Here is a 25,971-nt window from a genome sequence, read left to right as displayed (position 1 = left end):
AACTGAGGGCAGCCAGGAGAGGGACCGGCGACGCATGCGCGGTGGCTCTCGTGCCGGTGCAGCGCTCCCTGGTCGAGTTAAGGGCCGGTTCCGGCGGCAGGGCGGGACTCGCGGTCTCCCGTCCCTCCCGGGGTGTGTGTGGGGGGAATAACATGAAGATTTTTTGGGGTGAAAGCGCAGAAATTAGCGAGGAGGGACGCTAATTTGGGTAAACCCGGTCCCCGGAAGTAGAGAGCGACCGGAAGTCCTCCAAAGCCCCGGCCCGGAAGTCCGCCAAGCCCACAGTAAAGATGGCGCCGCCAGGACCGGAACGACCACACTAAAGATGGCGGCCCCGGCCCGGAAGTTCGCCAAGCCCACAGTAAAGATGGCGCCACCAGGACCGGAACGACCACACTAAAGATGGCGGCCCCGGCCCGGAAGTCCGCCCCGAGGCCACACTCAAGATGGCGCCGCCAAAACCGGAACTTAGCCGAGGCCACTCTAAAGATGGCGGCGAGAGGCCCCCTCGCTTTAGAGAGGCGTTTATCCTGTTGCCTGACCTCCGCCGCCACCCGGACCCCCGCCCCGCGCCCGCAGCGCCGTCTCGCCGCGCCGCTTCCCGCTGTGGGGACAAGGCGGGGCGCTCGGCGGCGCCGGGCGCGGGCGGCAGGTTCGTGGGCGGCGGCAGGCACCGGCGACGGCGGTCGCCGCGAGGAGCCCAGGCACCGCCCCCCTTCCGCTCCGCTCCGCTCCGCTCCCGCTCCCGCTCCCGCCCCCGTCCCCGCCCCGCTCGGTCCCGCCGTGGCCTGGAGATGCTGTCGGGGCTGCGCCGCCGCCTTCCCCCCCTGGAAGCGACCCACGGCGGCAGATCCGACGGAGATCGTCCCCGGGGTAACCTGGGCGCTGTGGGGGGGCGCGGCGGTGGGGGGGCGCGGCGGTGGGGGGGCGCGGCGGGGGGGCGCGGCCGCTCTTCTGCCTCTCCCGCGGCCATCGGCGACCGCAGGCAGGGGAAGCGACAGGCAAGTTTCTCGCCTCTGCGGAGAAACTTGCACCTGCGTGCCGCCGCAGGGCCGGGTTCGGATGTGCCCTGGCATTGCGCCCCCCCCTCCCCCGCGGGGAGGGTCTGCGCTGCCTCGGGGCCCCTGTCTGTGCTGCCGGGAGAGAGAAATCCTTTGGGAAGCTGGGCTGGAAACAGCAACTCTGTGAATTGCTCAGCTTTTCCTAGGCAAGGGCAGGTTTTAGGGAACAAAGGCCCGTACTCGCGAAAGGCGCCGCGGGTCTCGCCAAGGGGTGGGGGGGGGCGCGCGGCTGCGGCGCCGCGCGCGGCTGCAGTGCCGCTCCCGGCCGTGTCCGCCAGGCGGCGACTGTGAGGCGGGGCCCGGCGCTCGGGGGCGCTCTCGCAAGCGACGCCCCCGGGAAAGCGGCGGGGTTTGGGCGCTGCCGGCCTTCCCCCGGAGCGCCCGGGCTGGCCCGGCGCCTGGCAAAACCTCTGAGGGAAAAGGCAAGCAACAGCTGCGCTTGTTCTGCCCTTTCTTTAGCCAGGGACTGGAACACAGACAAAATCGAGGGGCTCTTTGACCTGTGCAGGCTCCGAGCATTTTTCAGCCTTCCCTAGCAGGGCATTCTCACCCTCTGAAAAGCTGAAAGGCTTTAACAGCTGGAGACGCGCCTGCAGCTGTGCAGATTAATGTAGTTTCTTTGAGGAAACAAAGGGGAAGTTTTCCTGTTGTTTTCCTGTTGTGAGCCTAAATACCGAGTCTACTCTGCTTTTTCAATCAGGTGACGAAGCTTATGGAAAAAAAGACCAAAGGCCTCGAGGTGAGTACATTCTACCGAGTTCTGCTTTTCTGGGATCGGTTTGGGAAAATCACGTGAAATTCTAAAAAGCTTCTCTCCGTGTTTTCTAGTTGTTTTTTCAGCCTTGGTCTAAGTTTCCTGTAGAAAAGGGCATAGAATTATTAGAACAGACAAACTAGACCTTCTCGGGAGAGATGGAAGAAAAGGCTGCTGATTGCAGTTCTGCTTTTCTTGTCTTCCCTTCGACTGTCATTTTCTCTCCCCTGCTGTTCAAATAGGCAGCAATTAATTGCTCTGCTGAAGAGTTTGCTGTGCTAAGTGTCTGTCAAATTGACGCCTTCAACTCAAGACAGCACCTGCTCCTTAGTTACAAAAAGTTCCTCCCAGGAAATTTCCAGGCGTGCCCATAAATCTCCTCGCTGTTTGTTTGGGAGAACAGGGTTTTCTCGTCTGTAACAGAATAGTCGTGGCATTTGCTATTGAATGCTGGTGGCAATCTAGTCAGAAGAGGACCCCGTGCTTCACTAATTTTGCCTTTTTGTTGTTGGGGGTGACTTCTTCCCAGGGATGTTCTTCTTGATCCCCCGGGGCAAAGGGAGGTGTCAGCGTCAGGAGCCATCCTAACTGGGGCCCTGGTAGGTCAGTGCTTTTTGTGTGACTGGACGGTGAAGCTGTCTGTGGGAATGACCTGGCTAGTGCTCAGTGTAGTCCTAATTAAGGTGTCTTTTACTCCGTGTTCCCAGGCTCCCTGTTTTCCTTCGGTCGCCGTGGGTGTGCCGGACGCCTCTGGCAGGACTAACCCTGTGGCTTTTATGTCCAACGTGCTGTGCTGTGTGTGCCTGCAGGTAAGAAAAGCTGGGAGTGCAGTCCCTCTGCTTTGATTGCTGTGTCTCTTGGGTAGTGATTTTGGAAGCGGCGCCCGCGCAGAGCGAGGCGTTGGCCGGGCCGGCGCCTGAAGCGCTCGGGGCCGCCGGGCAGGGCAGTGCCCGGCTGGTGGGTGCCTGGCAGAGAGAAGAGCCTGGCCCTGGGAAGGCAGGAGCCTGGTCTCGAGCTGCTCTGGACCGCTGTGGGGATGAGTTTGAAGTTTTGGGATCGCTTGTTTCTGTCCCTACCTTCCCACTGAAAACAATAACTTAAGAAGTTCTCCTCTGGACTGGTCCAGAGAAATTGTGGAGTCTCCATCCCTGGAGATGCTTAAAACACTTTTGCTCAGGCAAAGTTGTGAGCAACCTCTTCTGCCTAATCCCGCTTTTTGAGCAGGAGAGACTGGACTAGATGATCTCCAGAGGTATTGTCCAACCCCCACCATTCTGTCCTTCTGTAAAGGGGCTTTGCACTGCCCTTTGGAACTGTAATCTGTTGATGACCTGTGTTGAGGTCACGCTGCAGCTTGTTACACTGCAGCTTGTCACACTGAATGGCAGCCTGAATAATTTAATATTGAACTGTGATTAATCACAAGATGAAAGCTCAGATAGGCTGGTAAGAGGCAGTGTTCTTTGCTGCAGCATTTCCCACCTGAGGTAATTTTCCTTGTTCTGAAAGTGTCAAGTACAGTTGGGCAATGTACTGCATAGGAAGAAGGGAAAGAATCTCCAAAGCAAATAAATGAACAAAAAAACCCTTTATATTTGCTTGTGCAAGAAGAAGATTGTTATTCCACTCAACCAGGTTTTGAGAGGACAAATTAATTGTTTCTCTGACAACAGTATACACTGGAGGCTGTTAATGATCCCATAGTCTGTGCTAAAGGTTTTAGCTGATTGTGTTTGTCATCAGCTTTTACTAAAGAAAAAGCAAGCCTTCTCGGCTGTGTGGATATTACAGGAACGAAATGATTCCATTCATGTAGATAATGATAACAGAGCCAAACCAAAACTATTGTGAGTGTCCTATGTGGAACAATATACAGAATTTCAAAAGGGATTGTAGTGGTCCCATATACAGAACTAACATACTTCCTGTTCCTTATTTGCTGATCAGGTCATGTTTATCTGCCTGTCAGGACTGTTGGAGCACTGGATGGAGAGCAGGTCATATGAGGAGGATTACGGAGTAAAAGGCAGCTTGTACTGAAGTGCAGGGAAAGTATAAATATTTATATATATTGGCACAGCGCCTGGCCTTAATGCTTAAAATCCTTTGGAGAGCTGTCTGCATATTTACTGTATTAATGATCAAATGCAAGGCTGTGTTGGGAAAGGTCTTCCATTTGGAAGTCAGTAGTTGAGACTGTCTTGCCTATGAAAAAGAGGGAGAATTTTCGTTAGAGGGTGTAGGATTCTGGCTGGTAATAGTCTTAATTCAAGGTATTTTTAGAGAATTGATTTAATACAAGCAGAACAAATGGCCAGAAGTGTAATGAGAGACAAGTTGAAATTAGAAAGTAGATGTGCATTTTGAATGTATTGTCATAGCAACTGATTAAATTCTCCCTCTCTTGCTGTTCTGGGGACCTTTTAAATGTGCTTTGGCTAAATAAAAAGTTAGACTATTAGACTATTTCAGAGCCAAAAGGTCAGTTCTTGTTGTCTCTTTTGCACTTTAATTCTAGTACACTGATACTTGCTAACCACGTATAACCCTAGATGCAGAATGAGAACTTGGGTTATTAACAATAAACAAGTAAACAGCAGAAAGACTTGACCTTTCTTTTGAATTGCCCTACAGTGTTACAAAATACCAAACAAACCTCCTTCCCCAAAGAAACGCCCCCCAAAATGCCCTAACAACTCACCAAACACAAAATCACCGACAACCAAAAAGCAGAAGTAACAAACATGAACAGCAAGTGGAGGAAGAGTTTGAAAGCGGGCTGGACAGAAGCAGAAGTGTTACTGCCCACTCTTAGGCCACTGTGCTGATTAAATGGGTGTTGTTAGGTTTAGATTAGTAGTTTGTTGTTGTTGGGTTTTTCGGTGGTGTTGATTTTTTTTGTTGTCGTTGTGGGGGATTGTTTGTTTGTTTGTTTTTATTTTGGTTTTTTTTCTGTATTAAAAATCTGGCTCAGTTACTCTCTAGTTCTGGTGTGTTCTCTTTTCCAGGTGGTTGGTGTTTCTGCAGTGTTTGGCACAGGACTGGGGGAGATTTTTACCCAGCTTTCTAAAGCTGTAGATGAATAGGAGAGGTAAGGGGATAACTTCTGGTCCGCGACCCAGTGACCACTTCCTGAAGGTCCTGATTCATGAGTCTGCTCCTTTGATTTGAAGGAGTGCACAGTTGCCATAGCCAAGGTAGCTTAGGGTGTCCAGTATCAGCATAAAAAGCAGCAGTAAAAAGGAACTATTCAGAGATGAATTTTTGTGCTGTTCCGTGAAAAAGTAAAAGCTATCTGTGCCAGCAAGTCTGTGAAGTAATTTTTTTCTTGTAGTTCCATACCAAGTTTTGAATTGTTGCTGTTTTAATGAAGTATGTTCATTGATTTTGCATCCATTGGTTTCAGAATCCAAATCTGGGGAAAAAAGTACTGTCTTTCTGAAATGTCTCTCAAACATGAAAGCCTAGAGAAAACTTTTTTTTGTGAGTAAAAAGAAGCCTCCAGGATGATCCTTATGCAATACAAATCATGTGTTTTTCAGACTGAATGCACTCCCTTTATTCACCTTTTCAGAGAGTATCGGCCAGAATACGAGCGCCTGAGAAAAACACTGGTAAGTGTTTTTAGCTGTTTTACACCTGAACAGTGTATCTTGGGTCACTTTTGTGCACACAATTGCCTTTATGTTGAGAGGGTCTAACATTTCATTTACTAGTCGTACTCACTGTGGGAAAACTCCTGTCCTGAAGGAGTCCACCATTTGCCTTTTTTTTCCTAGATGTGGTGGAGCATATCTTTACAAAACTAAAGATTTTGTAAAACAGATGTTGCTCACTGGTTTAGTGCTAGTATTTGAGCTAATTGTGTGAAAATGATTGGGAAATAAGATTGTGTCTTCCATTCAGATGGACAGAGAGTTCTTAAAAATAAATTTCCAAAGGGATTTGTTGAGACTATCCCTGTATCTTCCTGCACCAGTGAAGAGTACTAGTTTGACTTAGTAAGAAAGACTGAATTGCAGTGCCAAAATCAGTAGCTCTGCTCACCTTGAGTTCTGGCTGTCCAAAGGACAGTTCTCTGCAGGCACAGCTACACAGAGTTTGGCTTCCCGGCGCTGCTGAAAACGTCCTAGAATCCCACCTGACTGGAGGTTGCTTTCCATGCTTAGTCAGAAGTTCTGTGTAACCTGAGTTGAAATGTAAGACCTGCGTAGTGACTTCTGCTCTCTGACTGGGGGACAGGCTGCTGGGTTTGGGTGAGGTTTCTCTTCTCCTGATGTTTTAAATGTTCTCAGAATCCACATGTAAATCTTTGTCTACGGGAGAAAGCTCAAAATAAACAAAAGAGAGAGCAGCTGGAACACTTGTGGAAGGACATGGGCAGCGTGTGTGTGCAGGGCAGCGCACTGGCAGGTACCTCCCCAGGAAGATAAAGTTTACTGCAGAAGTTTTCTGAAGAGTTTGCCTTGTGAAGTAGTACAGTGCTTCTTTGTCCTCACAGCAGAAATGTGAAAGCAGCTCCATGTTAGAGGAGCAGGGCTTTAGTTCCTGTGGGATTGGTCACACTCAGCTCGTCCTGTGTCAGTCACAGGTTTGGAAGAAACCCCGCTGTGTAGCTAAAGCAGTGGACCTACTAGAAATAATGAAATACTTTAGAAAAGGCGAAACAGTCAGATCAGAATATGAGAAAGCTCTGCTGTTGGCTGCACTGTTCCTTAGATGAGGCGAGTAGGTGCTGATGGAGTCTGTCCTGTGTCTGGGATCCACAAGCAGCTTTCTGTCCCCTTAGAGCAGGTGTTCATTGCTGGGTTTCTGTGCAGATAGAAACCTTACCTTTAGCAAGCTGCTGTGCTGTGTGTGCCTGCAGGTAAGAAAAGCTGGGAGTGCAGTCCCTCTGCTTTGATTGCTGTGTCCCTTTGGTAGTGATTTTGGAGGGGAATCCCAGAGCCATTTGGTTTGAAGGGGACCTTCAAAGGCCAGCCTGTCTTCCGTGGGCAGGGACACCTTCCACTGTCCCCGGTTGCTCCGAGTCCCGTCCAGCCTGGCCTGGAACACGTGCAGGGATGGGGCAGGCTCAGCTTCCCTGTGCAGTGTGCTCTAATATCTCTCCACTGGCATCCTGAAAAATGTTGTCAGCGTGTTTTGTTGGCCGACGGTAAGCAGGACCTGGGTGAAAAGGACATTCTCTGAGGTGCTGGGAGAAGGAGGACTCGTGCGGGCACCTCCAGAGACAGCGGGAACGGGAGCGTGCTGCGGAGAAGGAAAATTCCAGGGGGTGGGTGCCAAGAAATTTGTCCTTCCCTTGCCCTGTGCTCTGCACTTAGCAATGGGTCAAGTGCAGAAGTTTCCTGGGGACCCTGGGAAATGATGCCGGGTCTGCTAAGAAAAGTGGGGCCAAGGGAGCAGGACCTGGGTCTGCGAGCGTGGGAGAAACAAGGGCCGGGTCATCCTCTGCTTCCAGGAGGGAGGGCAGCAGGAAAGGCCACGGACTAAAGCACTGAAGTGCCGTTCCCCAGGGAGCCCCTGCCCAGCACTGAACTTGCTTGTGCACTTGCTGTCCCTTTGCCAGCGGAGCCGAAGCGTCGGGTGCGGGTGCCGGGGGGATGGAGCTGCCAAGGACAAACTGGGAGGGTGTTTGCGAAGGAAGGGGGGAGAAGGAGCTCTTGATGTGCTTTTTTTACTTCTTCATCCCACAGAATTGCCACGAGAGGAAATACTTCAGAGGGGCTTCCCTCCAGCTAAGCCCTGAATATGCCAGGAGGTTTCAGCCGGGAGGAAAGGAGCTGTGGAAGAAAAGCAGCCTAAAAATAGCCAGCGGGGATCATCAGGTTTTCCAGCCAAGAAGAACAAGGAGAGAGATGAGGGAATCGGGTTCCAATTCCTAATGATTTGGTGGGTGCAGGAATGATTTCTGTGTGTTTTCCAGTCCCTTTTGATTCCTGAGATGATTTTAAAATGATGGCTTTAGCAATCAACTAAATCGGAGATGTTGTTTTTGAGAGGAAATGATGCCAAATAAATGCAGAGTTTTGGGTCAGTTTTTGGGATGATTTGAGTCAGTTTTTGGGGTCAGTTTGGGGTCATTGTTTGGGGTGATTTGGGTCAGTTTTGGGTCAGCTTTTGGGGTGATTGGGGTCAGTTTTGGGTCAGCTTTTGGGATGATTTGGGTCAGGTTTTGGGGTCAGTTTTGGGTCAGCTTTTGGGGTGATTTGGGTCGGTTTGGGGTCAATTTTTGGGGAGCACTGGGTGTTACTGGTGGTTGTTGGGGAGCACTGGGTGTTTACTGGGGAGCACTGGGGAGCACTGGGGGTTGTTGAGGAGCACTGGGTGTTACTGGGGTGCACTGGGGAGCACCGGGTGTTACTGAGGGTTGTTGGGGAGCACTGGGTGTTACTGGGGAGCACTGGGTGTTACTGAGGGTTGTTGGGGAGCACTGGGTGTTACTGGGGAGCACTGGGAGAGCAAATGAAAAATAAAGGGAATAAAAAATAACCGAAATAAAAAAGGAAATATAAAATAGAAAAGAAAATTAAAAAAAAAAAAAAGGCAAAAAAACTAAAAAGGAAATAAAATGAAAATGAAATAAAAGAGAAAAAAAAAACAAAAACCCCCCTTCTTGGGCACCCCGTTGCCTCTCCTCCCCCCCTCCCCCCCGAACCGTAAATTGCGGGGTCATCACCCCTCAAATGTGAGAAGGGGACCCCAAAATGTGGGTGAGGGAACCCCAGGGAGCCGAAAAAGTGGAGGGGGAGCCGCAGTAAGAAAGCGAAGCCGGGCGGTCGGGCGGCGGGGTGGGGGGGGGAGCCAAGGTGGCGACGCCGGCGCGTGCGCAGTCGTTGGAAAGACGCCGGCGATCACGTGGTAACTGAGGGCAGCCAGGAGAGGGACCGGCGACGCATGCGCGGTGGCTCTCGTGCCGGTGCAGCGCTCCCTGGTCGAGTTAAGGGCCGGTTCCGGCGGCAGGGCGGGACTCGCGGTCTCCCGTCCCTCCCGGGGTGTGTGTGGGGGGAATAACATGAAGATTTTTTGGGGTGAAAGCGCAGAAATTAGCGAGGAGGGACGCTAATTTGGGTAAACCCGGTCCCCGGAAGTAGAGAGCGACCGGAAGTCCTCCAAAGCCCCGGCCCGGAAGTCCGCCAAGCCCACAGTAAAGATGGCGCCGCCAGGACCGGAACGACCACACTAAAGATGGCGGCCCCGGCCCGGAAGTTCGCCAAGCCCACAGTAAAGATGGCGCCACCAGGACCGGAACGACCACACTAAAGATGGCGGCCCCGGCCCGGAAGTCCGCCCCGAGGCCACACTCAAGATGGCGCCGCCAAAACCGGAACTTAGCCGAGGCCACTCTAAAGATGGCGGCGAGAGGCCCCCTCGCTTTAGAGAGGCGTTTATCCTGTTGCCTGACCTCCGCCGCCACCCGGACCCCCGCCCCGCGCCCGCAGCGCCGTCTCGCCGCGCCGCTTCCCGCTGTGGGGACAAGGCGGGGCGCTCGGCGGCGCCGGGCGCGGGCGGCAGGTTCGTGGGCGGCGGCAGGCACCGGCGACGGCAGCCCCCTCTCGGCGCCGCGGAGCGCGGCGGTCGCCGCGAGAAGCCCAGGCAACGCCCCCCTTCCGCTCCGCTCCGCTCCCGCTCCCGCCCCCGTCCCCGCCCCGCTCGGTCCCGCCGTGGCCTGGAGATGCTGTCGGGGCTGCGCCGCCGCCTTCCCCCCCTGGAAGCGACCCACGGCGGCAGATCCGACGGAGATCGTCCCCGGGGTAACCTGGGCGCTGTGGGGGGGCGCGGCGGTGGGGGGGCGCGGCGGTGGGGGGGCGCGGCGGGGGGGCGCGGCCGCTCTTCTGCCTCTCCCGCGGCCATCGGCGACCGCAGGCAGGGGAAGCGACAGGCAAGTTTCTCGCCTCTGCGGAGAAACTTGCACCTGCGTGCCGCCGCAGGGCCGGGTTCGGATGTGCCCTGGCATTGCGCCCCCCCCTCCCCCGCGGGGAGGGTCTGCGCTGCCTCGGGGCCCCTGTGTGTGCTGCCGGGAGAGAGAAATCCTTTGGGAAGCTGGGCTGGAAACAGCAACTCTGTGAATTGCTCAGCTTTTCCTAGGCAAGGGCAGGTTTTAGGGAACAAAGGCCCGTACTCGCGAAAGGCGCCGCGGGTCTCGCCAAGGGGTGGGGGGGGGCGCGCGGCTGCGGCGCCGCGCGCGGCTGCAGTGCCGCTCCCGGCCGTGTCCGCCAGGCGGCGACTGTGAGGCGGGGCCCGGCGCTCGGGGGCGCTCTCGCAAGCGACGCCCCCGGGAAAGCGGCGGGGTTTGGGCGCTGCCGGCCTTCCCCCGGAGCGCCCGGGCTGGCCCGGCGCCTGGCAAAACCTCTGAGGGAAAAGGCAAGCAACAGCTGCGCTTGTTCTGCCCTTTCTTTAGCCAGGGACTGGAACACAGACAAAATCGAGGGGCTCTTTGACCTGTGCAGGCTCCGAGCATTTTTCAGCCTTCCCTAGCAGGGCATTCTCACCCTCTGAAAAGCTGAAAGGCTTTAACAGCTGGAGACGCGCCTGCAGCTGTGCAGATTAATGTAGTTTCTTTGAGGAAACAAAGGGGAAGTTTTCCTGTTGTTTTCCTGTTGTGAGCCTAAATACCGAGTCTACTCTGCTTTTTCAATCAGGTGACGAAGCTTATGGAAAAAAAGACCAAAGGCCTCGAGGTGAGTACATTCTACCGAGTTCTGCTTTTCTGGGATCGGTTTGGGAAAATCACGTGAAATTCTAAAAAGCTTCTCTCCGTGTTTTCTAGTTGTTTTTTCAGCCTTGGTCTAAGTTTCCTGTAGAAAAGGGCATAGAATTATTAGAACAGACAAACTAGACCTTCTCGGGAGAGATGGAAGAAAAGGCTGCTGATTGCAGTTCTGCTTTTCTTGTCTTCCCTTCGACTGTCATTTTCTCTCCCCTGCTGTTCAAATAGGCAGCAATTAATTGCTCTGCTGAAGAGTTTGCTGTGCTAAGTGTCTGTCAAATTGACGCCTTCAACTCAAGACAGCACCTGCTCCTTAGTTACAAAAAGGTCCTCCCAGGAAATTTCCAGGCGTGCCCATAAATCTCCTCGCTGTTTGTTTGGGAGAACAGGGTTTTCTCGTCTGTAACAGAATAGTCGTGGCATTTGCTATTGAATGCTGGTGGCAATCTAGTCAGAAGAGGACCCCGTGCTTCACTAATTTTGCCTTTTTGTTGTTGGGGGTGACTTCTTCCCAGGGATGTTCTTCTTGATCCCCCGGGGCAAAGGGAGGTGTCAGCGTCAGGAGCCATCCTAACTGGGGCCCTGGTAGGTCAGTGCTTTTTGTGTGACTGGACGGTGAAGCTGTCTGTGGGAATGACCTGGCTAGTGCTCAGTGTAGTCCTAATTAAGGTGTCTTTTACTCCGTGTTCCCAGGCTCCCTGTTTTCCTTCGGTCGCCGTGGGTGTGCCGGACGCCTCTGGCAGGACTAACCCTGTGGCTTTTATGTCCAACGTGCTGTGCTGTGTGTGCCTGCAGGTAAGAAAAGCTGGGAGTGCAGTCCCTCTGCTTTGATTGCTGTGTCTCTTGGGTAGTGATTTTGGAAGCGGCGCCCGCGCAGAGCGAGGCGTTGGCCGGGCCGGCGCCTGAAGCGCTCGGGGCCGCCGGGCAGGGCAGTGCCCGGCTGGTGGGTGCCTGGCAGAGAGAAGAGCCTGGCCCTGGGAAGGCAGGAGCCTGGTCTCGAGCTGCTCTGGACCGCTGTGGGGATGAGTTTGAAGTTTTGGGATCGCTTGTTTCTGTCCCTACCTTCCCACTGAAAACAATAACTTAAGAAGTTCTCCTCTGGACTGGTCCAGAGAAATTGTGGAGTCTCCATCCCTGGAGATGCTTAAAACACTTTTGCTCAGGCAAAGTTGTGAGCAACCTCTTCTGCCTAATCCCGCTTTTTGAGCAGGAGAGACTGGACTAGATGATCTCCAGAGGTATTGTCCAACCCCCACCATTCTGTCCTTCTGTAAAGGGGCTTTGCACTGCCCTTTGGAACTGTAATCTGTTGATGACCTGTGTTGAGGTCACGCTGCAGCTTGTTACACTGCAGCTTGTCACACTGAATGGCAGCCTGAATAATTTAATATTGAACTGTGATTAATCACAAGATGAAAGCTCAGATAGGCTGGTAAGAGGCAGTGTTCTTTGCTGCAGCATTTCCCACCTGAGGTAATTTTCCTTGTTCTGAAAGTGTCAAGTACAGTTGGGCAATGTACTGCATAGGAAGAAGGGAAAGAATCTCCAAAGCAAATAAATGAACAAAAAAACCCTTTATATTTGCTTGTGCAAGAAGAAGATTGTTATTCCACTCAACCAGGTTTTGAGAGGACAAATTAATTGTTTCTCTGACAACAGTATACACTGGAGGCTGTTAATGATCCCATAGTCTGTGCTAAAGGTTTTAGCTGATTGTGTTTGTCATCAGCTTTTACTAAAGAAAAAGCAAGCCTTCTCGGCTGTGTGGATATTACAGGAACGAAATGATTCCATTCATGTAGATAATGATAACAGAGCCAAACCAAAACTATTGTGAGTGTCCTATGTGGAACAATATACAGAATTTCAAAAGGGATTGTAGTGGTCCCATATACAGAACTAACATACTTCCTGTTCCTTATTTGCTGATCAGGTCATGTTTATCTGCCTGTCAGGACTGTTGGAGCACTGGATGGAGAGCAGGTCATATGAGGAGGATTACGGAGTAAAAGGCAGCTTGTACTGAAGTGCAGGGAAAGTATAAATATTTATATATATTGGCACAGCGCCTGGCCTTAATGCTTAAAATCCTTTGGAGAGCTGTCTGCATATTTACTGTATTAATGATCAAATGCAAGGCTGTGTTGGGAAAGGTCTTCCATTTGGAAGTCAGTAGTTGAGACTGTCTTGCCTATGAAAAAGAGGGAGAATTTTCGTTAGAGGGTGTAGGATTCTGGCTGGTAATAGTCTTAATTCAAGGTATTTTTAGAGAATTGATTTAATACAAGCAGAACAAATGGCCAGAAGTGTAATGAGAGACAAGTTGAAATTAGAAAGTAGATGTGCATTTTGAATGTATTGTCATAGCAACTGATTAAATTCTCCCTCTCTTGCTGTTCTGGGGACCTTTTAAATGTGCTTTGGCTAAATAAAAAGTTAGACTATTAGACTATTTCAGAGCCAAAAGGTCAGTTCTTGTTGTCTCTTTTGCACTTTAATTCTAGTACACTGATACTTGCTAACCACGTATAACCCTAGATGCAGAATGAGAACTTGGGTTATTAACAATAAACAAGTAAACAGCAGAAAGACTTGACCTTTCTTTTGAATTGCCCTACAGTGTTACAAAATACCAAACAAACCTCCTTCCCCAAAGAAACGCCCCCCAAAATGCCCTAACAACTCACCAAACACAAAATCACCGACAACCAAAAAGCAGAAGTAACAAACATGAACAGCAAGTGGAGGAAGAGTTTGAAAGCGGGCTGGACAGAAGCAGAAGTGTTACTGCCCACTCTTAGGCCACTGTGCTGATTAAATGGGTGTTGTTAGGTTTAGATTAGTAGTTTGTTGTTGTTGGGTTTTTCGGTGGTGTTGATTTTTTTTGTTGTCGTTGTGGGGGATTGTTTGTTTGTTTGTTTTTATTTTGGTTTTTTTTCTGTATTAAAAATCTGGCTCAGTTACTCTCTAGTTCTGGTGTGTTCTCTTTTCCAGGTGGTTGGTGTTTCTGCAGTGTTTGGCACAGGACTGGGGGAGATTTTTACCCAGCTTTCTAAAGCTGTAGATGAATAGGAGAGGTAAGGGGATAACTTCTGGTCCGCGACCCAGTGACCACTTCCTGAAGGTCCTGATTCATGAGTCTGCTCCTTTGATTTGAAGGAGTGCACAGTTGCCATAGCCAAGGTAGCTTAGGGTGTCCAGTATCAGCATAAAAAGCAGCAGTAAAAAGGAACTATTCAGAGATGAATTTTTGTGCTGTTCCGTGAAAAAGTAAAAGCTATCTGTGCCAGCAAGTCTGTGAAGTAATTTTTTTCTTGTAGTTCCATACCAAGTTTTGAATTGTTGCTGTTTTAATGAAGTATGTTCATTGATTTTGCATCCATTGGTTTCAGAATCCAAATCTGGGGAAAAAAGTACTGTCTTTCTGAAATGTCTCTCAAACATGAAAGCCTAGAGAAAACTTTTTTTTGTGAGTAAAAAGAAGCCTCCAGGATGATCCTTATGCAATACAAATCATGTGTTTTTCAGACTGAATGCACTCCCTTTATTCACCTTTTCAGAGAGTATCGGCCAGAATACGAGCGCCTGAGAAAAACACTGGTAAGTGTTTTTAGCTGTTTTACACCTGAACAGTGTATCTTGGGTCACTTTTGTGCACACAATTGCCTTTATGTTGAGAGGGTCTAACATTTCATTTACTAGTCGTACTCACTGTGGGAAAACTCCTGTCCTGAAGGAGTCCACCATTTGCCTTTTTTTTCCTAGATGTGGTGGAGCATATCTTTACAAAACTAAAGATTTTGTAAAACAGATGTTGCTCACTGGTTTAGTGCTAGTATTTGAGCTAATTGTGTGAAAATGATTGGGAAATAAGATTGTGTCTTCCATTCAGATGGACAGAGAGTTCTTAAAAATAAATTTCCAAAGGGATTTGTTGAGACTATCCCTGTATCTTCCTGCACCAGTGAAGAGTACTAGTTTGACTTAGTAAGAAAGACTGAATTGCAGTGCCAAAATCAGTAGCTCTGCTCACCTTGAGTTCTGGCTGTCCAAAGGACAGTTCTCTGCAGGCACAGCTACACAGAGTTTGGCTTCCCGGCGCTGCTGAAAACGTCCTAGAATCCCACCTGACTGGAGGTTGCTTTCCATGCTTAGTCAGAAGTTCTGTGTAACCTGAGTTGAAATGTAAGACCTGCGTAGTGACTTCTGCTCTCTGACTGGGGGACAGGCTGCTGGGTTTGGGTGAGGTTTCTCTTCTCCTGATGTTTTAAATGTTCTCAGAATCCACATGTAAATCTTTGTCTACGGGAGAAAGCTCAAAATAAACAAAAGAGAGAGCAGCTGGAACACTTGTGGAAGGACATGGGCAGCGTGTGTGTGCAGGGCAGCGCACTGGCAGGTACCTCCCCAGGAAGATAAAGTTTACTGCAGAAGTTTTCTGAAGAGTTTGCCTTGTGAAGTAGTACAGTGCTTCTTTGTCCTCACAGCAGAAATGTGAAAGCAGCTCCATGTTAGAGGAGCAGGGCTTTAGTTCCTGTGGGATTGGTCACACTCAGCTCGTCCTGTGTCAGTCACAGGTTTGGAAGAAACCCCGCTGTGTAGCTAAAGCAGTGGACCTACTAGAAATAATGAAATACTTTAGAAAAGGCGAAACAGTCAGATCAGAATATGAGAAAGCTCTGCTGTTGGCTGCACTGTTCCTTAGATGAGGCGAGTAGGTGCTGATGGAGTCTGTCCTGTGTCTGGGATCCACAAGCAGCTTTCTGTCCCCTTAGAGCAGGTGTTCATTGCTGGGTTTCTGTGCAGATAGAAACCTTACCTTTAGCAAGCTGCTGTGCTGTGTGTGCCTGCAGGTAAGAAAAGCTGGGAGTGCAGTCCCTCTGCTTTGATTGCTGTGTCCCTTTGGTAGTGATTTTGGAGGGGAATCCCAGAGCCATTTGGTTTGAAGGGGACCTTCAAAGGCCAGCCTGTCTTCCGTGGGCAGGGACACCTTCCACTGTCCCCGGTTGCTCCGAGTCCCGTCCAGCCTGGCCTGGAACACGTGCAGGGATGGGGCAGGCTCAGCTTCCCTGTGCAGTGTGCTCTAATATCTCTCCACTGGCATCCTGAAAAATGTTGTCAGCGTGTTTTGTTGGCCGACGGTAAGCAGGACCTGGGTGAAAAGGACATTCTCTGAGGTGCTGGGAGAAGGAGGACTCGTGCGGGCACCTCCAGAGACAGCGGGAACGGGAGCGTGCTGCGGAGAAGGAAAATTCCAGGGGGTGGGTGCCAAGAAATTTGTCCTTCCCTTGCCCTGTGCTCTGCACTTAGCAATGGGTCAAGTGCAGAAGTTTCCTGGGGACCCTGGGAAATGATGCCGGGTCTGCTAAGAAAAGTGGGGCCAAGGGAGCAGGACCTGGGTCTGCGAGCGTGGGAGAAACAAGGGCCGGGTCATCCTCTGCTTCCAGGAGGGAGGGCAGCAGGAAAGGCCACGGACTAAAGCACTGAAGTGCCGTTCCCCAGGGAGCCCCTGCCCAGCACTGAACTTGCTTGTGCACTTGCTGTCCCTTTGCCAGCGGAGCCGAAGCGTCGGGTGCGGGTGCCGGGGGGATGGAGCTGCCAAGGACAAACTGGGAGGGTGTTTGCGAAGGAAGGGGGGAGAAGGAGCTCTTGATGTGCTTTTTTTACTTCTTCATCCCACAGAATTGCCACGAGAGGAAATACTTCAGAGGGGCTTCCCTCCAGCTAAGCCCTGAATATGCCAGGAGGTTTCAGCCGGGAGGAAAGGAGCTGTGGAAGAAAAGCAGCCTAAAAATAGCCAGCGGGGATCATCAGGTTTTCCAGCCAAGAAGAACAAGGAGAGAGATGAGGGAATCGGGTTCCAATTCCTAATGATTTGGTGGGTGCAGGAATGATTTCTGTGTGTTTTCCAGTCCCTTTTGATTCCTGAGATGATTTTAAAATGATGGCTTTAGCAATCAACTAAATCGGAGATGTTGTTTTTGAGAGGAAATGATGCCAAATAAATGCAGAGTTTTGGGTCAGTTTTTGGGATGATTTGAGTCAGTTTTTGGGGTCAGTTTGGGGTCATTGTTTGGGGTGATTTGGGTCAGTTTTGGGTCAGCTTTTGGGGTGATTGGGGTCAGTTTTGGGTCAGCTTTTGGGATGATTTGGGTCAGGTTTTGGGGTCAGTTTTGGGTCAGCTTTTGGGGTGATTTGGGTCGGTTTGGGGTCAATTTTTGGGGAGCACTGGGTGTTACTGGTGGTTGTTGGGGAGCACTGGGTGTTTACTGGGGAGCACTGGGGAGCACTGGGGGTTGTTGAGGAGCACTGGGTGTTACTGGGGTGCACTGGGGAGCACCGGGTGTTACTGAGGGTTGTTGGGGAGCACTGGGTGTTACTGGGGAGCACTGGGTGTTACTGAGGGTTGTTGGGGAGCACTGGGTGTTACTGGGGAGCACTGGGAGAGCAAATGAAAAATAAAGGGAATAAAAAATAACCGAAATAAAAAAGGAAATATAAAATAGAAAAGAAAATTAAAAAAAAAAAAAAGGCAAAAAAACTAAAAAGGAAATAAAATGAAAATGAAATAAAAGAGAAAAAAAAAACAAAAACCCCCCTTCTTGGGCACCCCGTTGCCTCTCCTCCCCCCCTCCCCCCCGAACCGTAAATTGCGGGGTCATCACCCCTCAAATGTGAGAAGGGGACCCCAAAATGTGGGTGAGGGAACCCCAGGGAGCCGAAAAAGTGGAGGGGGAGCCGCAGTAAGAAAGCGAAGCCGGGCGGTCGGGCGGCGGGGTGGGGGGGGGAGCCAAGGTGGCGACGCCGGCGCGTGCGCAGTCGTTGGAAAGACGCCGGCGATCACGTGGTAACTGAGGGCAGCCAGGAGAGGGACCGGCGACGCATGCGCGGTGGCTCTCGTGCCGGTGCAGCGCTCCCTGGTCGAGTTAAGGGCCGGTTCCGGCGGCAGGGCGGGACTCGCGGTCTCCCGTCCCTCCCGGGGTGTGTGTGGGGGGAATAACATGAAGATTTTTTGGGGTGAAAGCGCAGAAATTAGCGAGGAGGGACGCTAATTTGGGTAAACCCGGTCCCCGGAAGTAGAGAGCGACCGGAAGTCCTCCAAAGCCCCGGCCCGGAAGTCCGCCAAGCCCACAGTAAAGATGGCGCCGCCAGGACCGGAACGACCACACTAAAGATGGCGGCCCCGGCCCGGAAGTTCGCCAAGCCCACAGTAAAGATGGCGCCACCAGGACCGGAACGACCACACTAAAGATGGCGGCCCCGGCCCGGAAGTCCGCCCCGAGGCCACACTCAAGATGGCGCCGCCAAAACCGGAACTTAGCCGAGGCCACTCTAAAGATGGCGGCGAGAGGCCCCCTCGCTTTAGAGAGGCGTTTATCCTGTTGCCTGACCTCCGCCGCCACCCGGACCCCCGCCCCGCGCCCGCAGCGCCGTCTCGCCGCGCCGCTTCCCGCTGTGGGGACAAGGCGGGGCGCTCGGCGGCGCCGGGCGCGGGCGGCAGGTTCGTGGGCGGCGGCAGGCACCGGCGACGGCAGCCCCCTCTCGGCGCCGCGGAGCGCGGCGGTCGCCGCGAGAAGCCCAGGCAACGCCCCCCTTCCGCTCCGCTCCGCTCCCGCTCCCGCCCCCGTCCCCGCCCCGCTCGGTCCCGCCGTGGCCTGGAGATGCTGTCGGGGCTGCGCCGCCGCCTTCCCCCCCTGGAAGCGACCCACGGCGGCAGATCCGACGGAGATCGTCCCCGGGGTAACCTGGGCGCTGTGGGGGGGCGCGGCGGTGGGGGGGCGCGGCGGTGGGGGGGCGCGGCGGGGGGGCGCGGCCGCTCTTCTGCCTCTCCCGCGGCCATCGGCGACCGCAGGCAGGGGAAGCGACAGGCAAGTTTCTCGCCTCTGCGGAGAAACTTGCACCTGCGTGCCGCCGCAGGGCCGGGTTCGGATGTGCCCTGGCATTGCGCCCCCCCCTCCCCCGCGGGGAGGGTCTGCGCTGCCTCGGGGCCCCTGTCTGTGCTGCCGGGAGAGAGAAATCCTTTGGGAAGCTGGGCTGGAAACAGCAACTCTGTGAATTGCTCAGCTTTTCCTAGGCAAGGGCAGGTTTTAGGGAACAAAGGCCCGTACTCGCGAAAGGCGCCGCGGGTCTCGCCAAGGGGTGGGGGGGGGCGCGCGGCTGCGGCGCCGCGCGCGGCTGCAGTGCCGCTCCCGGCCGTGTCCGCCAGGCGGCGACTGTGAGGCGGGGCCCGGCGCTCGGGGGCGCTCTCGCAAGCGACGCCCCCGGGAAAGCGGCGGGGTTTGGGCGCTGCCGGCCTTCCCCCGGAGCGCCCGGGCTGGCCCGGCGCCTGGCAAAACCTCTGAGGGAAAAGGCAAGCAACAGCTGCGCTTGTTCTGCCCTTTCTTTAGCCAGGGACTGGAACACAGACAAAATCGAGGGGCTCTTTGACCTGTGCAGGCTCCGAGCATTTTTCAGCCTTCCCTAGCAGGGCATTCTCACCCTCTGAAAAGCTGAAAGGCTTTAACAGCTGGAGACGCGCCTGCAGCTGTGCAGATTAATGTAGTTTCTTTGAGGAAACAAAGGGGAAGTTTTCCTGTTGTTTTCCTGTTGTGAGCCTAAATACCGAGTCTACTCTGCTTTTTCAATCAGGTGACGAAGCTTATGGAAAAAAAGACCAAAGGCCTCGAGGTGAGTACATTCTACCGAGTTCTGCTTTTCTGGGATCGGTTTGGGAAAATCACGTGAAATTCTAAAAAGCTTCTCTCCGTGTTTTCTAGTTGTTTTTTCAGCCTTGGTCTAAGTTTCCTGTAGAAAAGGGCATAGAATTATTAGAACAGACAAACTAGACCTTCTCGGGAGAGATGGAAGAAAAGGCTGCTGATTGCAGTTCTGCTTTTCTTGTCTTCCCTTCGACTGTCATTTTCTCTCCCCTGCTGTTCAAATAGGCAGCAATTAATTGCTCTGCTGAAGAGTTTGCTGTGCTAAGTGTCTGTCAAATTGACGCCTTCAACTCAAGACAGCACCTGCTCCTTAGTTACAAAAAGTTCCTCCCAGGAAATTTCCAGGCGTGCCCATAAATCTCCTCGCTGTTTGTTTGGGAGAACAGGGTTTTCTCGTCTGTAACAGAATAGTCGTGGCATTTGCTATTGAATGCTGGTGGCAATCTAGTCAGAAGAGGACCCCGTGCTTCACTAATTTTGCCTTTTTGTTGTTGGGGGTGACTTCTTCCCAGGGATGTTCTTCTTGATCCCCCGGGGCAAAGGGAGGTGTCAGCGTCAGGAGCCATCCTAACTGGGGCCCTGGTAGGTCAGTGCTTTTTGTGTGACTGGACGGTGAAGCTGTCTGTGGGAATGACCTGGCTAGTGCTCAGTGTAGTCCTAATTAAGGTGTCTTTTACTCCGTGTTCCCAGGCTCCCTGTTTTCCTTCGGTCGCCGTGGGTGTGCCGGACGCCTCTGGCAGGACTAACCCTGTGGCTTTTATGTCCAACGTGCTGTGCTGTGTGTGCCTGCAGGTAAGAAAAGCTGGGAGTGCAGTCCCTCTGCTTTGATTGCTGTGTCTCTTGGGTAGTGATTTTGGAAGCGGCGCCCGCGCAGAGCGAGGCGTTGGCCGGGCCGGCGCCTGAAGCGCTCGGGGCCGCCGGGCAGGGCAGTGCCCGGCTGGTGGGTGCCTGGCAGAGAGAAGAGCCTGGCCCTGGGAAGGCAGGAGCCTGGTCTCGAGCTGCTCTGGACCGCTGTGGGGATGAGTTTGAAGTTTTGGGATCGCTTGTTTCTGTCCCTACCTTCCCACTGAAAACAATAACTTAAGAAGTTCTCCTCTGGACTGGTCCAGAGAAATTGTGGAGTCTCCATCCCTGGAGATGCTTAAAACACTTTTGCTCAGGCAAAGTTGTGAGCAACCTCTTCTGCCTAATCCCGCTTTTTGAGCAGGAGAGACTGGACTAGATGATCTCCAGAGGTATTGTCCAACCCCCACCATTCTGTCCTTCTGTAAAGGGGCTTTGCACTGCCCTTTGGAACTGTAATCTGTTGATGACCTGTGTTGAGGTCACGCTGCAGCTTGTTACACTGCAGCTTGTCACACTGAATGGCAGCCTGAATAATTTAATATTGAACTGTGATTAATCACAAGATGAAAGCTCAGATAGGCTGGTAAGAGGCAGTGTTCTTTGCTGCAGCATTTCCCACCTGAGGTAATTTTCCTTGTTCTGAAAGTGTCAAGTACAGTTGGGCAATGTACTGCATAGGAAGAAGGGAAAGAATCTCCAAAGCAAATAAATGAACAAAAAAACCCTTTATATTTGCTTGTGCAAGAAGAAGATTGTTATTCCACTCAACCAGGTTTTGAGAGGACAAATTAATTGTTTCTCTGACAACAGTATACACTGGAGGCTGTTAATGATCCCATAGTCTGTGCTAAAGGTTTTAGCTGATTGTGTTTGTCATCAGCTTTTACTAAAGAAAAAGCAAGCCTTCTCGGCTGTGTGGATATTACAGGAACGAAATGATTCCATTCATGTAGATAATGATAACAGAGCCAAACCAAAACTATTGTAAGTGTCCTGTGTGGAACAATATACAGAATTTCAAAAGGGATTGTAGTGGTCCCATATACAGAACTAACATACTTCCTGTTCCTTATTTGCTGATCAGGTCATGTTTATCTGCCTGTCAGGACTGTTGGAGCACTGGATGGAGAGCAGGTCATATGAGGAGGATTACGGAGTAAAAGGCAGCTTGTACTGAAGTGCAGGGAAAGTATAAATATTTATATATATTGGCACAGCGCCTGGCCTTAATGCTTAAAATCCTTTGGAGAGCTGTCTGCATATTTACTGTATTAATGATCAAATGCAAGGCTGTGTTGGGAAAGGTCTTCCATTTGGAAGTCAGTAGTTGAGACTGTCTTGCCTATGAAAAAGAGGGAGAATTTTCGTTAGAGGGTGTAGGATTCTGGCTGGTAATAGTCTTAATTCAAGGTATTTTTAGAGAATTGATTTAATACAAGCAGAACAAATGGCCAGAAGTGTAATGAGAGACAAGTTGAAATTAGAAAGTAGATGTGCATTTTGAATGTATTGTCATAGCAACTGATTAAATTCTCCCTCTCTTGCTGTTCTGGGGACCTTTTAAATGTGCTTTGGCTAAATAAAAAGTTAGACTATTAGACTATTTCAGAGCCAAAAGGTCAGTTCTTGTTGTCTCTTTTGCACTTTAATTCTAGTACACTGATACTTGCTAACCACGTATAACCCTAGATGCAGAATGAGAAGTTGGGTTATTAACAATAAACAAGTAAACAGCAGAAAGACTTGACCTTTCTTTTGAATTGCCCTACAGTGTTACAAAATACCAAACAAACCTCCTTCCCCAAAGAAACGCCCCCCAAAATGCCCTAACAACTCACCAAACACAAAATCACCGACAACCAAAAAGCAGAAGTAACAAACATGAACAGCAAGTGGAGGAAGAGTTTGAAAGCGGGCTGGACAGAAGCAGAAGTGTTACTGCCCACTCTTAGGCCACTGTGCTGATTAAATGGGTGTTGTTAGGTTTAGATTAGTAGTTTGTTGTTGTTGGGTTTTTCGGTGGTGTTGATTTTTTTTGTTGTCGTTGTGGGGGATTGTTTGTTTGTTTGTTTTTATTTTGGTTTTTTTTCTGTATTAAAAATCTGGCTCAGTTACTCTCTAGTTCTGGTGTGTTCTCTTTTCCAGGTGGTTGGTGTTTCTGCAGTGTTTGGCACAGGACTGGGGGAGATTTTTACCCAGCTTTCTAAAGCTGTAGATGAATAGGAGAGGTAAGGGGATAACTTCTGGTCCGCGACCCAGTGACCACTTCCTGAAGGTCCTGATTCATGAGTCTGCTCCTTTGATTTGAAGGAGTGCACAGTTGCCATAGCCAAGGTAGCTTAGGGTGTCCAGTATCAGCATAAAAAGCAGCAGTAAAAAGGAACTATTCAGAGATGAATTTTTGTGCTGTTCCGTGAAAAAGTAAAAGCTATCTGTGCCAGCAAGTCTGTGAAGTAATTTTTTTCTTGTAGTTCCATACCAAGTTTTGAATTGTTGCTGTTTTAATGAAGTATGTTCATTGATTTTGCATCCATTGGTTTCAGAATCCAAATCTGGGGAAAAAAGTACTGTCTTTCTGAAATGTCTCTCAAACATGAAAGCCTAGAGAAAACTTTTTTTTGTGAGTAAAAAGAAGCCTCCAGGATGATCCTTATGCAATACAAATCATGTGTTTTTCAGACTGAATGCACTCCCTTTATTCACCTTTTCAGAGAGTATCGGCCAGAATACGAGCGCCTGAGAAAAACACTGGTAAGTGTTTTTAGCTGTTTTACACCTGAACAGTGTATCTTGGGTCACTTTTGTGCACACAATTGCCTTTATGTTGAGAGGGTCTAACATTTCATTTACTAGTCGTACTCACTGTGGGAAAACTCCTGTCCTGAAGGAGTCCACCATTTGCCTTTTTTTTCCTAGATGTGGTGGAGCATATCTTTACAAAACTAAAGATTTTGTAAAACAGATGTTGCTCACTGGTTTAGTGCTAGTATTTGAGCTAATTGTGTGAAAATGATTGGGAAATAAGATTGTGTCTTCCATTCAGATGGACAGAGAGTTCTTAAAAATAAATTTCCAAAGGGATTTGTTGAGACTATCCCTGTATCTTCCTGCACCAGTGAAGAGTACTAGTTTGACTTAGTAAGAAAGACTGAATTGCAGTGCCAAAATCAGTAGCTCTGCTCACCTTGAGTTCTGGCTGTCCAAAGGACAGTTCTCTGCAGGCACAGCTACACAGAGTTTGGCTTCCCGGCGCTGCTGAAAACGTCCTAGAATCCCACCTGACTGGAGGTTGCTTTCCATGCTTAGTCAGAAGTTCTGTGTAACCTGAGTTGAAATGTAAGACCTGCGTAGTGACTTCTGCTCTCTGACTGGGGGACAGGCTGCTGGGTTTGGGTGAGGTTTCTCTTCTCCTGATGTTTTAAATGTTCTCAGAATCCACATGTAAATCTTTGTCTACGGGAGAAAGCTCAAAATAAACAAAAGAGAGAGCAGCTGGAACACTTGTGGAAGGACATGGGCAGCGTGTGTGTGCAGGGCAGCGCACTGGCAGGTACCTCCCCAGGAAGATAAAGTTTACTGCAGAAGTTTTCTGAAGAGTTTGCCTTGTGAAGTAGTACAGTGCTTCTTTGTCCTCACAGCAGAAATGTGAAAGCAGCTCCATGTTAGAGGAGCAGGGCTTTAGTTCCTGTGGGATTGGTCACACTCAGCTCGTCCTGTGTCAGTCACAGGTTTGGAAGAAACCCCGCTGTGTAGCTAAAGCAGTGGACCTACTAGAAATAATGAAATACTTTAGAAAAGGCGAAACAGTCAGATCAGAATATGAGAAAGCTCTGCTGTTGGCTGCACTGTTCCTTAGATGAGGCGAGTAGGTGCTGATGGAGTCTGTCCTGTGTCTGGGATCCACAAGCAGCTTTCTGTCCCCTTAGAGCAGGTGTTCATTGCTGGGTTTCTGTGCAGACAGAAGTTGTCAGTGCACACGCTCCCTTACCTTTAGCAAGCTGGTTTGTGTACAGCCGTTTCTGTTCCCTTCAAGGACCTGATGCTTCTGCAATGGGTCCCTCTGAGCTAATACTAACACGAGGAACTCTCGATGAAGAGCAAGAAGAGAGGGAGAGTGACGCTGATGGCATTGACCACGAAGGTAAGGGAATGAGGTCTAAAAGCTGCCTCTCAAGAAATCCCCTCTATATTTCATGTCCTGGATGGACTGTAAGGAGAGCCTAGAAAACAAGCAAACATTCAGTCACCTGACGTGTCAGAATCTGTAGCAGAAGCTCAGCTGCAATGGTCAGTGCAGGGATATCACTCTGTAACCTTTGTGAAAGTTCAATTGTAAATTTTCTATTCAAGTAATTAATAGGTGTATAACACACATAAACCAGAGAACTCGTTAGGCTTGGGGCATGCAGTGACCTCTGAACCTGATTGATGCACAGATGTGTCCATCATCTTTTTGGCCTTACAGTTTCTGCCCCTGGCTCTCTTCCCTTTTCCTGTGACTGTGGTCTTGGAGCAATCTTCTAAGTTGTTACAGTGTGATTTTTCTCTTCTATAGCTCACAGACTTAATCTTCATTCTTTCCCTGTTCCACTGATGGGTAGGATCACTTATTTCCTTTGCCCTGTAATGTAGCTGAAGATGGAATAGACTTTCTATGTTGCTTTGGCTATCCTGATTCTAGCTTTTTTTCAGAAACACAAGTAGAACAAGTACTGAAATAGCGCTGAACTTCAGCAGCAGCGGGGACTGCGCAGGAGAAGGAGGGTGGGCAGCGGGCCTGGGGCAGGCAGGGGGATGGGGGTGGGGGCGGGCACTTAAAAGATTTCGGCCAGGGAGCTGATCTCAGCCAGCACCCAGTCGGGGCAGTCTAAGTCCCCGTAGAAGCAGAACTGCTGCGTGGGGAGAGGCGGTCAGAGGCGCACTGCTGCTCTGCGTCCTCCCCGCTCCCCGCCGCCGACTCCCGGCCCACCACGTCGCCGCTGCTCCACGGTCCCCCATGCCGCACAGTCCGCCTTCGCGATCCGGAACCGCCCCGTGTGCCGGTGGGGGGCTCCCCGAGGGGCTCTGCAGGGGCCTTGGGGCCGGGACCCCGGGGGTGCAGCCCGACCAAGGGGCGGGGCAGGGGACGGGGTCCCGGGAGCGGGACCCGGGACGGCCACGGACCCGCGGGAAGGGCGCCTCCGACACGGCCCTAGTCCCTCCTCCTGACCACCCGAGCACCTCCCGCCACCCCGCCGGCTCCAAGCCCCGCCAATCCGGGCCCGAGGCAGAGTCTGGCCCGCCAATCCCGGGCCGCCTTTCTCGGCGCCGTCCAATCACAGCCCGCCTTTTCAATCCGGCAGCGGTCCCCCAAGCTCTGCCCGCTCAGCCGCGGCGCGGCCCCTCCGAGCGGCACCGTCCCCCCGTTCCCCTCAGGCGCTGCTGGGACCACGGAAGGGCGGTGGGAGCTCCGCGGTCACGTCCCGTCCGGGAGCTCTCCCAGGAGAAGGAGAGGGAGGCGGGGAGCGGGCGGGAGGGGCTCCGGGAGCGGGGCCTGCGGGACCAGCGGGGTTCTCGGGAACGGGCGGGCGGGGATTGGCTGGGCTGGCACGAGGGGGGCGGGGCCGTGCGGGCCGCGGGCTATAAATAGCGGAGGGGGAAGCGGGGGGGGGCAGTTCGGCGGCGGAGGTGGAAGCGGCGCTGGAGCGGCGGGAGCCGGGACGAGATCGGCGGTGAGCTGGGGCGGGACTCCCGCGGCTGCCGCTCCCGACGTGCAGGTCCGATCCCGGCCCGCCACTCCCAGCCCGCTTTTCTCCGCTCCGTCCAATCGTAGCCTGCCCTTTCAATGGGGCCGCGGTCCCGTAAGCTGTGCCCGCTCAGCCGCGGCGCGGCGCCGCCCCCCTTCCCCACGTTCCCCTCAGG

General features: G+C 51.7%; 3 long non-coding RNA genes across 3 annotated transcripts; all 3 read left to right on the top strand.

The window, feature by feature from the left end:
* Positions 1 to 6,692: 6,692 nt before the first annotated feature.
* LOC135408889 (uncharacterized) lies at positions 6,693 to 7,860 on the top strand. Its single transcript, XR_010427925.1, has 2 exons — positions 6,693 to 7,090; positions 7,512 to 7,860. It is a non-coding gene; the product is annotated as an uncharacterized LOC135408889 (long non-coding RNA).
* Positions 7,861 to 15,388: 7,528 nt separating this feature from the next.
* On the top strand, positions 15,389 to 16,556 carry LOC135408893 (uncharacterized). The gene is made up of 2 exons (XR_010427929.1): positions 15,389 to 15,786; positions 16,208 to 16,556. It is a non-coding gene; the product is annotated as an uncharacterized LOC135408893 (long non-coding RNA).
* Positions 16,557 to 22,192: 5,636 nt separating this feature from the next.
* LOC135408887 (uncharacterized) lies at positions 22,193 to 24,739 on the top strand. The gene is made up of 3 exons (XR_010427923.1): positions 22,193 to 22,298; positions 22,750 to 22,821; positions 24,104 to 24,739. It is a non-coding gene; the product is annotated as an uncharacterized LOC135408887 (long non-coding RNA).
* Positions 24,740 to 25,971: the final 1,232 nt, after the last annotated feature.

Source organism: Pseudopipra pipra, unplaced genomic scaffold (assembly GCF_036250125.1).
Source record: "Pseudopipra pipra isolate bDixPip1 unplaced genomic scaffold, bDixPip1.hap1 HAP1_SCAFFOLD_82, whole genome shotgun sequence".
Taxonomy (NCBI): Eukaryota; Metazoa; Chordata; class Aves; order Passeriformes; family Pipridae; genus Pseudopipra; species Pseudopipra pipra.
The sequence above is the reverse complement of the archived record's forward strand: the minus strand, read 5'-3'. Positions and strand labels throughout refer to the sequence as shown.